The sequence below is a fragment of the Podarcis bocagei genome, assembly GCF_964188305.1.
Source record: "Podarcis bocagei genome assembly, chromosome: 4".
In the NCBI taxonomy this organism is placed as follows: domain Eukaryota; kingdom Metazoa; phylum Chordata; class Lepidosauria; order Squamata; family Lacertidae; genus Podarcis; species Podarcis bocagei.
The window spans coordinates 86,516,156-86,531,363 of NC_138128.1; the positions used below are offsets into that span (position 1 = coordinate 86,516,156).

Sequence of the window (15,208 nt, forward strand, 5' to 3'; positions counted from 1 at the left end):
TGGCAATGGGAGTAGGGTGCCTGGGTTCTGCTAGAGAGTCTGGTGCAAAGTCCCTTTGGATATGGTTCGCTCTCTTTATTTCTATATAATTTTGCACAATGACTCTTTCCCTTTCAGATTATTTAAATGTTTCTTTTGCTTTCATAAAGGTTTGCCATTTTTCTTGGGGCTCTGACAGACAACTTGCTCATTGGGATTCATCCTGACTTGCTTGCACAAACCTTAGGTGGAGCATAGATTGTATCCAGGCTTCATTGTGCATTTGCTTCTGATTGGTTTCTGGGGTGCTTATGCAGACAGCAATGGAAATTCATCTTGATTTGCTTGTGGCCTGTTTGCTTGATCGTCCTGTTAAAAGGTTGTTCGTTCCACAATTTTCAAGACATTTTCCCTATAATTTTATTAACTGCAAAAAGTCTGTTTCCTTTTAAAAAGTGGATTTGTTGTACTGGGGCAACAGAGTACTTTAGTCCACTTTACTCTGGGTATCACCCACCCTCAGAAAATGAGGACGCAGGGCTCCACATGTAGCTAATGGCCACCAGAGAAGCTAAAAGAGAGAAGACAATGCATTTTATTGTAGATTTTAACCCATCACAGCAAATAAGAATAAGTCCCCATCCCAACTTTCTGGCAACCAAACAACCTTTCCTTGGCAAATTAGGGGAGAAAAGTTAGGTCCAACTGTACTGTAATTGATCCCTATGGGGAAATGTATCATTAAGCTGTATTCCTGCTAGAAACATTTCATCTGCTGCTAAATGTTTAATTCTAGGAGAAAGCAGCAGTCCGTATGAAAACACACTAGGAACTCTTAGATGCTTTTAAATCACAGTTAATGGCAACATCTTAAAAAACAGTTTACGCTTTATAACATGAGAAAGCAGCGCTGTGGGTACTGGAGATTTGAATAAATCAGGACCAATTAAAATGGGGGGTTGAGGAAGCCTGTGGAGTGATCTTCACTTCAGGCACTGCGGTAGCTCAGCTTTAGTCCTTCATGCCATCGCCATGCTCCAAAGAAGAAGAAAAAGCAAAGCAAAGCTAAAATACGGTAGACACCAGGAAGTAGGGAATCTCAATCCAGGGGGAGTTTCCATAATTAGAACTAAGAAGGCTGCCCCCCACCACCACAAAACACTGGCTCAGTTCAAACATCAGGCCAAGCCATGGTTTGTACTAACTATAGTTTAGAACTTGAACTAGGCTTCGTGATTCCTGATGTTGTATATTAAAAAAAATATCAGTGTTTAGAGCTGCTCTGTGTTTTTTATTTTTTGTCCTCTGAGCTTTTACATTTTCAAGCTTGTTTGTATCTCAAAAGTGAAGCTGGCTCTGGAAGCTGAACAATAGGCATAATTATGATTTGTTTATCAAGGGATAGCATCAAACCAGAACTAGTACAAACCAAGGTTGCAAACAAACTTCAAAGCAAGGTTTGTCAGTCTGCTTTGCCAGGCAATCACAAACCATATTGGGACTACCAAATTATAGTTAACTTTCCTTAACTATTGCTGAGTATGATGTCTGAACTGAGCCACAGTTTTGCTAATGTGCTCTTATAGCACAACCCTGCTTGGATAAAACTAGGGACCCTTCTGTTAACTCAGTGTTTCCCAAACTTTGGTCTCCAGCTGTTTTTGGACTACAACTCCCATCACCCCTGGCTTGCAGGACCATTGATCAGGGATGATGGGAATTGTAGTTCAAAAACAGCTGGAGTCCCAAGTTTGGAAAACACAGTGTTAACTCTTTTGGTATAGTTTTGACTGGTAGCTTGTTCCCAGGATGGTAAATATACTATTTGTATATTTAGTTTGAGGGACGCGGGTGGCGCTGTGGGTTAAACCACAGAGCCTAGGACTTGCTGACCAGAAGGTTGGCGGTTCAAATCCCTGCGACGGGGTGAGCTCCCGTTGCTCGGTCCCTGCTCCTGCCAACCTAGCAGTTTGAAAGCATGTCAAAGTGCAAGTAGATAAATAGGTACTGCTCCGGTGGGAAGGTAAACTGCATTTCCGTGCACTGCTCTGTTTCGCCAGAAGCAGCTTAGTCATGCTGGCCACATGACCCAGAAGCTGTACGCCGGCTCCCTCGGCCAATAAAGCAAGATGAGCGTCGCAGTCCCAGAGTCGGTCATGACTGGACCTAATGGTCAGGGGTCCCTTTACCTATATTTAGTTTGGAAAGGATTACTTTCTATAGGAAATAAACTATTTGAGAGAAATCTGGACAATTACTTTTACAAAGCAGGCCCACCAAATTGGGATGCTAATTTTGCATTCAGAATCAATTATAGCTTGCAGTCCAGCAAAAAGTGCTGCCTAGTCATCTCCAGTCATTTTTAATGGGCCTGTGACTGACTCCAGTGCTTAATGGTGTGTGCTCATAGATTTCAGTGTCAAAGTCACAGCCAAGGAGGGCTGCCCTTGCTTGTCCAGAGGAGAACCATGCAAATGCAACTATAGGTAGGTTACTGGAAGTTGTTTACTTTCCGATTTGATAGAGGTGGGAATGCTATATATTGGGAAAACTACTACTGAAAATCGTAGCTTATTACCAGTAAAAGAATGTCACAGTTGCATGAATTTGATGTCCACAAATATAATGTGAAGTTTATTCCACTGCCATCCAATGCAGTATTCTCCCCCCTCCTGCAAGTAGTATAGTCTAGGCAGTGACCTCTAGAAATCCACATATGGGTATAAGATTGCTACTGCTTACCCTGGAAAATGATGGCTAGTCTTGCCTTTCATTACACTTAGGAGACAAAATGAAAAAATTACATTAGCCATCTTCAAATATTTGAATGATTGTCACACAGATGTTGGAGCAGTTTTGTTTTCTGTTTCTCCAGAAGGGAAAAGACCTGGATCAATGGGTTCAAATCTCATGGAGAAAGGGTTTTAAACTAAACATTGGAAAGAACTTTCTGGCAAGTTGTTTGACAGTGGAAGTGATGGACTCTTCTTCATTAGACAGTTTAAGCAGAGTTTGGATGGTGGATTTCCTACACTGACAGAGGGGGTTGGACTTACCTTTGAGGTACCTTCCAACTCTATGATACTATTGAAATGTCAAATGACTTGTTGTCGTATATAATCTCTGGTATCTAGTTAGCCAATGAAGCCTTCTAATCATTGTAGCCCCTTATCAGTTTATCGAACAAATACTCGTGGCCACATTTAACCTCATCTGATCTTTGGACTGGCTGTCTCCTCTGTGAGCTCACACGCAACACTTGACTTTTGAAGTGCTGTGTTTTCTGGAGTGACCTGGAAAATTAGTAGTGAGAAATCAGGTATATGCACGGGTGAAAGGGAAGAAGCCCCTTTCAACATGCCCAGGAAGATTGACCCCCACCTGATAACTAGAAATGGACTGGTCAAGCCTAGTAATTCTGTGCCCCTTGTGGCTAAATGATCCCAGTGAATGTAAACACTGGACATTTGGTAGCAAGGAGTATTTGTTCCATATGATGAACAAAGCAAAGAGTTTGCATGCAAAATACATCTAAAGAATTAGGTTGAGGGTTTTTCAGGAGAAGCAGAGGACTTTCAGTAATAGAGGTAGTCCGATCACTGCCACTACTAAGTTTATGGGAAAGAAGTAATGGCGAACAAAGCTGCAGGACGTGATTATCCATTCAGACATTTTTTATGTTCCTTGACATCCACAGCCTATGTAGAGCTATGTGGTATCATCATCATCATCATTAGTCATTGTTGCTGCTGCTGCTGCTGCTGCTGCTGTTTTGTACTTTTCTTGAGTAGTCTGCAAACATTATTCCAGTTGGCTTTTTGACACTGCCTGCAAGGGTTGGCCAGTATTAGAATCCCTATATAGGGAGGAAGGAGGTCAGGCCAAGAGAACAGTGGCTTGCCTAACGTTACCTAGTGATCTCTAAAACTGATGTGATTAAGAGACAGAGGTGTCCTTTCATTCAATAAGTCAAATATTACAGTTTGAGTCAAATTTAATATTTGACTTTTTGTATGATATGACACTTCTGTCTCTTAATCACTCAGTACAGTCACACTAACGTTTTGAATCCTAATGCTTAGGACAGAGCAGGTTTACTTCTCTACTAGAATAATATTGTAGAAGCCATTTCTTTACAGAGACCTTGGCCAGTAAATAACGGGAGTTCTTTCCAAGAGGGTGAGAACTAGTAAACAATAGCTATGATAGGACGGTCCTTTTTATCTCAATGGATGGTTGAATTAGATTAGAATGAGCATTACACTGTCACAAAACTTGGCATACTAGATATTTCATGAGCTTAGACAAGGTTTTTATTAGTGGCAGGTGAGCTCTGCTTGGCTTGATTGTGGCACTGATGGTGTATGAAAGCTTTCTCGGACTATGTTCAGAGAAAAGGCTAATTTATTTCTGGGGGTTATCTCCCAGTTTATAATGTAGGTTCATGTGTACTGCTGCTGCTGCATGTATGTATTTTACCACTTCTCAGCACCAGCTCTGCTGAAGAGTTGCTTGGAAATTCAGCAGCCCACCTCCCTCCTCTCCAGAGCAGAAACTTACCTTCCTCACATTTGACTACAAGAAGGGTGTCTGTTTGTTATGGTTTTGATTCTGGTACTGTATGTTGCTGTCCCCAACTTTCTTCAACCCAAATATTATTGGATTACAGCTCTCATCATCTCTGACCATTGACCATGTTTACTGGGGTGCCAACTTGAATAAAATATTTGAGAGGGAGCTAAGTAAGCCCTGCTCTACATAATCAATAACATGCCCATTTGAATGACAATGCTCATCAACTTGGGGGGCAGATCCCTCCAATATTTTATTTGGGGTGTGTGTGAAGGGACCTCGGCCCCTAGGAGTGCCTCCTATGGAAGGGAGTTGGTGTATGTTAGCACCAGATTGTGGAAGGCTGTCATAGGAAATGAATAAGATATTTATTTTACCAGCAACAATGAGTAGGAATTTTTATGTATTAAATTGTAAGCTATCTTATGCTTCTGTCAGTATTCTAGGAACACAGGAAGCTGACTGATACTGAGTCATACCACTGGTCCATTCACCTAAGTGGCTGACACACTCTGTATGCAGCCTACACACTTCTCTCTCTCTCTCTCTGGTCCCAGAGAGGGTTTTGTACTTCAAAGTACTTGCTGAACCAAAATTCATAAGCAAGTTGCAATTCCAGTTGCTCTCAGTCCTGCAACTGACAGAGTAGTCTGAGTTTTGAAGTCTGGCAGCTCTCCAGCTTCTTCTCAGGTGATCTCTTCAGAAAAATCTGCATATGAATCCGTAGCTCCAACAGCTAGTCTTCAACAATTCCTGTATGCTCCTACCATGACCCACACTGTACGATGTCGCTTGAGCTTTTTTACACACAAAGCTACTTGTCAAATCTGCCCAGTAACGTAGATAAGAAAGCCACCAGATTCAGCCAGGTGCATTGTGGGGCATGAGTCAGCATTACCAACCAATGAGGAATTAACCCAATTACCGCTTTCCTTAACGCACATGAGGTTTTGCTCTGTCATTGAGCTACGGCCGTTCCCGTCTCTATTCCCTTTCTCCTAAAAAGAGTTCTGTTTGAGGTATTGGAAATAATATGCACATTTATTTAAGTTCGGTCGATTCATGGTTGACTACTCACCTGTCTCTTAACCAATTAAGCAACAGAAGTCTCTTTCATCTGTTGATAGACTTGTTGTTAGTAAAGATGCACTGAATATGCCCCCAAATACAGCTAAGGCTTATTAACAGTGACAAGAACTCAACATGCATTAAGAACCAAACTTGCCAAGGAGCATATCCATCCATCTTCCTGAGCACCGAAGAGGAGTGATAGATAAAACAGCATGGCTTTTGCATGAGGCTCCTCAATCTGCTGAGCTCTGTGTTTTGGATTAGATGTGTTGCTTACCAGCACTGTTTATCTTGCTCAGGTACTTTCCTAAGTGAAGGTGGCATTTGCATTAGATGAAGGTCATTGCTGGGTATAAAACGTGATTACTTGTCTGCTCTAATCCACAGGCAGGTAATGCTTTTAACTCTGGCTCTTTAAGGGGCTTTCCTGCTCTCAAGATATCTAGGTCAAGATCTATTTATAAAAGCTGCCGCAAAGACATTGGGGGTTTCCAGCCAGAAAGGGTAGTTGTGATTGAAGAGACAGGCTGGCTCTTTGTTTATTTGCCATGCAGCGAAGTTGATTTTAAAGGGGCATGGCTGATGGCATTTCTTCAAAAACCTTTGCCTTTTAAAGGAATAATTTCATAGAGTTCCTTGTTTAGCTTTTATAAATCTCAGTAGGAGGCGGTGGAAGAGAGGGTCTAAGCTTTAAAACATTCACCATTTGTAATGTAGTCTTGGCTTGTTTGTTTGTGCACTGCTATGCAAGTCCATGATAACACCTGGCACACTGCCCATTTACTTCACTGCCACCATGAAATTTCACAAATGAGGTAGGGAATATTGGGAGAGGGTTGAGAAGGAAGGGGTGGGGAGATCTTACCTCCCACCACCATGGTGGCGATTAAAGGGGGTGATGGTAAGAAAACCACCCTGCCCAGTCCAGCGTTCCCAGCGTTCTTGTACAATATGCTTGTTTTTGGAAACAGATGGCTCCTGAACTGGACAATTGGTTAATATAAGCAGGCTGTCTTTTCCTGCAGTGGATCAATGGGAATCTTTGGTCTTTGACTGCATAAAAATCTGCCACTAAACGTGTTTGCTAATCTGGGGCTCATAATCCTTGTCACATCTAGGGTTGCGCTGCAATTTATCTGTACCTTTTAGGTGCTGCATTCAAACCCTGTCTCCACAAAAGCTGGAATCCTAAGCACACTGAAGTGAGTCACACTGAACCTCAATAGGGCTTGAAGGAAACATATGTAGGACCCAGCTATAGATTGATAGCATGGCTTGTCCCAATATTGAAGAAAATTTCTAGCACTAATATATCTGGAAAAGGAAATCTATGACTCCCACACACTAGCAAGTTATAATGGGGAGGGGGTGTCCATGGAACAGGGTCATGGGGAGGTGGTTCCACAGAGCTGTGGTCATGCATAGTGATAAGCCCACACTAATGAATAATGCTTCTGTGTTCTGCACGTTCTTTGATTTTAAATTTTATTTTATAATATATTAACTTCTCGCTGTAAGCTTCCCAGAGAGCCTTTGGTTCTGGAGCAACATATAATTGTTTTAAACAAATAAGTCATGCCCAGACATGTATGTAGCAGTTTATGAATAAACAAAGCAATTCCTACACACTTTCTTGTGCCACTCACCTTACAAGAACCATGTCAGGCACATCAGTATATATATCCTTATGTTGCAAACTGCAAGAGGGAGGCCTACATAAAGCCACCTACGTGAATTTGTGCCAGAGGTGAAGTCTTTTGACGGGGGGGGGGGGGCTCCTGCTGTCGACCACTCTCTTAGCCACTGTGCTACACTGCCAGCAATACATAAACAAATCTAAATACACAGGGCTTCCTTGGTTCCCATATGCTTCATCCTCTCCTGCCCCTGAAAACTTCCAGAAGCTGCTCCTATGAGAAGGTAGACACTAAGCTTACACATCTCAAATTTTGGAAGCAGAATTGTTATGCACTGAAGTTCTCACCCTGGGCCAGCAGGGGGATACTGTAGATAGTTTTCACTCAGGTCCACATATGCAAATAGGGGGACTGAAAGTGACGTTCAGTGATTGGATAGTTACAGAAAATGGTTACAGTTGCGTTGTAGTGGAGCTCTATATAAGCAGGCTGGCTGAACCCTTCAGTTCAGTTCTGTTCTGGTCTGTGAATAAACAAGAGCTGTTGAAGAATCGCTGTGTTGTCTGATATGTTCGCCCACAACTTAACAAGAATCTTCAAATAAACTTGGGGGGGGGGAGGTATCAGAGAGTGTCACAATGTAAAGGTTCGCCGTTGGACATGCCAGTTTTTGTTATGCTGTTATTTGGAGTTTTGTTTTGTTGCAGTGACATTTGAAAACTAATTAAGTATCTGGCCTCCCCCTCCTTAAGCACTGGATGCTCTTTTAGCCATATGTGGCCATGTTTTTTTAATCAAGTCCACAGAATGTTCCTATAATTAAGCTGGCTTCGTTGGCATAACCTTGGAAGGGGTTTTGATGGGTAGGTAATAACCTGGTTTCCTTCCAATCAGAAATGCAGATAGAAAGATAGGGTGTTTCAGGTCTTATGCTACCTGTTTGAGGAGGAATCCAGTCAAAAAATAAACAAATTCCAGCTCATGATTCACTCTAAAATGATATAATTTGTTTAACAGTTGTGATTGCAAATGTTCTAAATCGATCCCACGGGAGACTGAAACATGCAGCTCACAATTTCTCCGTATCACCAAGAAACTTATAAACAGCAACAGCAACATCCCCACTGATTTCAAAATGGCTTCCTGCCAGTGCACCCCCTTTCAGAATTCTTTATCCTACAGTGTGTGTATGCCATGTTGGAAAAGACTCGTTTGCCCACTTATTTTCCATAACAGCTTTTGCAATGAAAATAGCCTCGGTGCTATGTCCGTCATCCATGTTTCATGTATAAATATTCTGAAGAACGAGGACAAAAAACATCAATGTGTTGAGTTTAGATTCCTGGAACTGGAGACATTTGAAAAAGAATCATTATAATAATTTAAAAGATTTTTAAAAGGATATGAAAACAACCCCATTAAGTAACAAAGCATTCAAATTAATTTAAACAGAGCAATATGGATTGATAATATCTTGAAATTTCAGATTCCTATGACTTATTAACAAACTTTCAGTAAATTTTTGTTATCCGCTTACCCTAGATCCTTCTTAATTTGGTTAAGAAAATGCTGTTCCAAATATTTATGTATCACTGACTGATATCTGGGCTACTTGAAGATTTGCTCTTACCAGCCTTACTGCTATTAATAATGCTGAAATGTGTCCTGAATCTATCTCATTCATATCTGTCTTTAAAAATATGATAAAGAAGATTGAAGTAATATAATTGTGGAACAGAAAAAAGCCTTGAAAGTAATGCATTGAGTCAGGATCCTCTGCACATCGTGATTTCCCAGTGGAGAGCTAGAGTGATCAAAGGGCATCATGCCAGAGTCCAACAAGCAAGGAATAATGCAATAAAACAATTCTAGACAGTTCAAGCTGTTTAACCAAGACATCCAATATATGGGCAGGTGACGTTATGTTTGAAGAGATATTCAGTCTCTGCCTGTAATACTGTTTGAATTGATGGCCTTAGATTTGTGAAGGCCTATTTAAATATAATTTACATAACTTTCAATGGCAGAAAGTGGCAATTTTTGAGGCTGCAAGAATGCCAGAAAACAGTGCTGCTTGAAATCTTAAGAGTGTAAACTTTTTGGGCTCTCTCTGTGTTAATGTGAAATGGTCATGTTAAAAAGCTATAATATATTATTAAGAATTTCGTGGACCTGACAGTCAAGTCATAGTCAAGTGACCTAGTCGGAAACTCTGCTAAAAATACTCTGTTTCCTATAGATCAGGAAAACAGAATACTGTATTTTTCACTCTATAAGATGCACTTTTTCCCTCCTAAAAAGTAAGGAGGAATGTTGCTGCGCAGTGATCCCTCTTGCTGTTCTGGCTTCTGGGATTCAGAATATTTTTTTCTTGTTTTCTTCCTCCAAAAACTAGGTGCGTCTTATGGTCTGGTGCATCTTATAGAGCGAAAAATACGGTGATCTTATTAGTCTCAGCCAGCATGACCAATGGCAAAAGGGAATTACAGAACAAGAACATTGGAAGGACCGCGGGTTGTTCAACCCCTGATGTGCAATCTTTTAAAATGTGGACCAGGGATTGCCAGCCTTTGTGGACCTGCAGGCAGATTTCAAATTCCAAGAAGTGCTGTGGGCGTCGGTCACAAAATGGTCACCAATGTGGGTGTGACATGGCTGTTGGGGCCATGGCATAAGACAACATTAGAAAGCGTGTAGTCATTTCTGCTCTCCCTCAAAACCACATGCAGTCTCTCTTTCACATACCACACACCCTATTTTCATCGGAGAAATATGGGAATGTATGGATTTATCCATCCCCCCAAGCCATATGAAGGCAGCCCTGTATAGGGAAGTATTTTAATGTTTAAAGCTTTATTATGTTTTTATATAAGTTGGAGTGGCTGGAGCAACCCAGTTAGATGGTTGGGATCTAAATAGTAAAGTTGTTGTTGTTGTTGTTGTTGTTGTTGTTGTTCTTCTTCTTCTTCTTCTTCTTCTTCTTCTTCTTCTTCTTCTTCTTCTTCTTGACTAGGACATCCCTATTTTCATCAGATAAATATTGGAGGGTATGATACGGGCTATACACAAACATGCATCTCTCTTTCTCGTTCACATTCATACACCTCACAAATACACTTACCCCTCCCACATACAGAACAACCCTCTCTCTCCACCCAAGTGTATCATTTCCTTTCTCTCACAGACAACACATAAACCCCCCTCCCTGTCTTTGAGCAGGTGCATCTCAATCACACATATGGAACATGCTTGAGCACATTCAGAAAAGCTCCTCGATGGGTGAAACCAGTTCCTACTATTCCAACAATAGTAATAGTAATACACAAGGGCAAACAACCTGGTGTGTCTCTGCAAGTGCCAGGTTAGCGACCCATGATGTAGACACATCTGAGGACACAGCTAACGGAGTACATCACCTGCTACATAACATTTGCAGACCATTTGCAGAAACCTTCACATGGTACCTTATCCAACTTGCACGGTAACTTTTATATGCATGCTGATGAATCAGTCACTATACTGAAAGCAGGCAATTGTCCTGATGCTGTGCATTATTCATCAACTCCCTTGCCGTGCTATTACACTCCACTGCGCTTGGGACAATAACTACAACCTGCTAATGTGTTCCCCGTTGTGTTGCCTTCCTGACACAACGCCTCAAGCAAATACTCCCTGTTTTCCCCTTCCTTCTCCCTTCATATGCCCCACCCAGATTCTATTCTTTCTCTGTTTTGGAACAATGAACTTAAACGTTTTAGAAAGCAAATTCTAATGAGTCCCTTTGCAAAATGGAAACTCGTACAGGAAGGAGTTGCATTTATTTATTTTACTTTTCTGCTAGTTAATAAGCTTGGCTGCCCTTTGGGAGGAAGCTACTTCTGGATGACTTAACATTTTTGGTTATATAAGCAGCTGTATTTTCAAACTATCCAGCATCTGTAAAAGACAGTGAGACAGTTCTTTCTTCCTTTTTTTAAAATCGGAGCTAATGTCAGGCTTAGAAACTAAAATGACAGTGTCATCAGAGCTGCATAATGCAATCTTTATAAGGGCTTATGAACCTAATTCCACTTTATTTATTTTTTATTGCTATTCCAAAATGGTTTTTTTAAAAAAGAAATACTTACCTATAAGCAGCCAAATGACTACTTTTAAGCACTAAATGGAGTGCACGTTGCAGCAATGGGGCACTATGTTATTCCTTTGGATGTTGTTACTCCCAGCTTTAATCATCTCCAGCCATTGTGGCTCCTTGTCAGGGATGATGGGAGATGTAGTCCAACAGCACCTGGAGGGCACCAGGTTGACTACCTCTGTATAAAAAGGTGCAGCCTTGCTGCTGTTGGAATGGGCTACTGTTGGAAATGAAGTTAAGCTGTGTACTCACTATACCTGTGAGCACATCTGAAGCACACACTTTTCCTCAAAGAATGCTGGGTGCTGTAGTTAATTGCTGGGAATTGTAACTCTGTGGTGGGTAAACTACATTGCCCAGAATTCTTTGTGGGAAAGAATATCGATTGATTGCATTTCATGCCCCACATTTTTTCTCCATGAGCTCAACCTGGCATACATGGTTCTCCTCCTCCTCATTTGATCCTCACCACAACCTTGTGATGTAAGTTAGAATGTACTTCAAAGGTAAACTGTGTGCACAGACCCCAGACCAGGTTCCAGGTAATCCAGCAGTCTGTTTTCAATAGCCACTGTTCCGTTGCCTCTGGAAGTCCACAAAGAGAGCATTAATGAAATGGCTTTCTGTCCCTTCTAGCTGGTGTTCAAAGATATTCTGGGCAGGAAGGTATTTTGGTCAGATGGCCTGCTAAAGCCTTGCTCTCAAGGAATAAGGCCTTCCTGAGTTCTGGTGTATCCCTGTGTCCTTGGTTGCCCTTCATTCCTGACTTCTGTCTTGCTCTTTGCTCCTGTTTCCTGGTTCGTCTGTTTCCTGGTTCGTCCTTTAGTCATGGCTTCTGGTTTCAATGGCACTACTAGCAATGGAGAAAGAGGAGAGAGATAGAGAGAGATTTGGAATCCTGCATCGCCAACAGGAGGGGACACTTTCATCCACCAGAAGTGTCCCTTCCTCTGCTTGAATGAGTGATACGGGGCAGAAAGTTTTCCCAAACAAAACATTTCCCAGTTTGCTTTGTTTTTCCGTGAATTGTTCCCTGATCCGTAAGTTCATTAGTAGCAGTGAATGGGTGTCAGGCGGCGAGCCTAGCAGTTTACTAAATGTGAGTAAAAGAAGCATGCTAAATTTGAACACCCTCCAGGGCACTGAGAAATGTTCTGATGCAAAGTACCCTTGAATTTTAATTTTCCAATTCAGCCCTCCCAACCAGAATATCCTCATCACTGTCTCCACTCACCTACCCCTACCTGCTTCTCCATAGAAAGCCAGGCAGCCTGCCTGATATCCAGTGTGCTACTTGCAGCTGGGCACGGAGGGGGAAAGAAAGTGGAGCCAGAGTTAGGAGCAGGAACTTCTTGGTTGCTGCTTGCATCCACTTCCCTTGTGCATGCTTATCACGCCAGATGCCACCCTGCAGTGACCTGGCCTCATGCTGCCCAAGGCCACAGAGGAAGCGCTGTCAGCCTGGTTTGGATCAGAATCTGCCAGGGCCACCTTCATAAACAATCAGCACTTGGCAGTCCCCAGCCAGACTCCCAGTTCCTGCCCCCATTGCTGCCAAAACACAGCACTACAATGGAGCTCTGGTGCTCTTAAGTTCCTTTGTGAGGATGGTGGCAGCAGCTGCAGACCAGTGAGAAGGTGGGAGTGATGAGCCACACAACTGGCTCATTTTTAAAAAGTGCTCTTTTAGCAGCGGAAGTCTAGGCATTGGGCAAAAGATTCCTGCATTTGAGGGGGTGGGACCAGATGACCCTGGTGGTCCCTTAGAACTCTATGAGTCTATGTCTACTCAGAATGGGACTTTCCCCACTAGGATAAGCATTGGAGAGGTGCAAAGAAGGCCTGGCAGAGTTGAATGGAAATGTTGCACTAGGATGGTTGGATCAAAGTCTATGGAATTAGAGACACCTTTTATCTTTGTAATTAAGAGCCCATCCTTCAGTGAATGGTCCCAGGGCAGGTTACATAAATACCACCTTTAAAACAAAACAAACCCAAAACTATTAAAATCACAAAAATACAACCATAAGCTAGCTGGTAACAAAGTTAACAAAACAGCACCCCAGGATAGGAGTTCAGCAAGGAAGGAAGACACCCATGGCTGTTGATTTCATTGTGAGGGTGGATGGCAGGAACCTAGAAGAGGAGATCCCATTCAGCTGTGTGGATATGGGATACAGTGGTGCCCCGCAAGACGAATGCCTCGCAAGACGGAAAACCCGCTAGACGAAAGGGTTTTCCGTTTTTCATAGAATCATAGAATCATAGAATCATAGAGTTGGAAGAGACCACAAGGGCCATCGAGTCCAACCCCCTGCCAAGCAGGAAACACCATCAGAGCACTCCTGACATATGGTTGTCAAGCCTCTGCTTAAAGACCTCCAAAGTAGGAGACTCCACCACACTCCTTGGCAGCAAATTCCACTGTCGAACAGCTCTTACTGTCAGGAAGTTCTTCCTAATGTTTAGGTGGAATCTTCTGAGAGGTGGAATCTTTTTGAGCAGCTTCGCAAGACGATTTTCCCTATGGGCTTGCTTCGCAAGACGAAAATGTCTTGCAAGTGTTCCGATTTCCCCCCGCTCCCCCCTTTTTCTAAGCCGCTAAGCCGCTAATAGCCTTTTAGCCGCTAATCCGCTAATCCTTTAATAGCCGCTAAGCCTTTAATAGCGCTAATCCGCTAAGCCGCTAATAGGGTTGCTTCGCAAGACGAAAAAACCGCTAGACGAAGAGACTCGTGGAATGGATTAATTTCGTCTTGCGAGGCACCACTGTATTTTGAAGTAAGGGGCACTCATCCTAAAAGAAACAATTTTGCGTGCTCTCTTTCTGTTCCTCCATCTTGCTCCCTTCAGAGTGTCAGAACAACCTGTGACAAACACTCAGAAGCAAGCTTTGATGTTTATTACTTGGGCAATTTTTGCACTAAGAGTTCTTGTGCTCTGTGATGCTCTGCTGGCACCCCCTTGTGATCAGATGCCTCCTGAAGTGCCTCTGGTAATGAGTTTTTGTTTAGTTCCTGCCAAAGCTACATGGAACTCTCTCTCTAACACACGGAGTTACTTTGAGTGCCTGCTTTTATTTATTTTTATTTGCAGTGAGTGTGTGGAGTTCTTTTCATGATGAAAGCAGAATTTCTAACCCAGAGAAATACTGGATCTCAAATGTCCCTGAAAATGTCATTTTCTGAACTGGATGTTTCCCCCTTGACTCTCAGAGCAAGCGAGTCTTAAAATGGATGGCAGGAGGCTGTAGCAATGTTGTTTGGATTAGGCAGCTATGTAGATTTCAGATTACTCCAAGGATCAATGACTGAGCCCTTCATTATGTGGAAGAATAAGATGAGCGAGTTTCATAAACAGTCCTGCAGAACTGTAATTCATAGCAGTATCCTGTATTTGTCTACTCAAAAGCCAGTGCCATTGAGTTCAGTGTAGGCTTCCAAATATGTAGGCATAACACTTCAGTTTCAGTCTCACACAAGTAAATGCTGTGCTCACCAGTACAGAACTGAATTGACAGGCTTGCACTTAAGATTCCATTCATCTTAAAAGATTTAGTAACATATGTAAATGCAAAGTGGGATGCAGAATAGGAGGAGGCATAGAAATGGGGGTGGTCTGTGTGCAATGGCTAGTTGGAAGAATCGGGGAGGGAAAAGGGATGATGGTAAAAATAAGGAGTTCAATGGGGAGTTGCAAAAAAAGGAGGAGGGAGGATGCGTGGAAATGGGGCGAAAATGAAAGAGGTAGCAGAATAGAAGGGGGTGGTGGCTTTGTAATTTGGCATAAGCTCAAGAGGGTGCTTACTAGTTGC

General features: G+C 42.3%; 1 protein-coding gene across 16 annotated transcripts in view; it reads left to right on the plus strand.

The window, feature by feature from the left end:
* The window catches only part of KCNMA1 (potassium calcium-activated channel subfamily M alpha 1), a 566,228-nt gene that overhangs the window by 212,480 nt on the left and 338,540 nt on the right, over positions 1-15,208 (plus strand). The window lies entirely within an intron of this gene.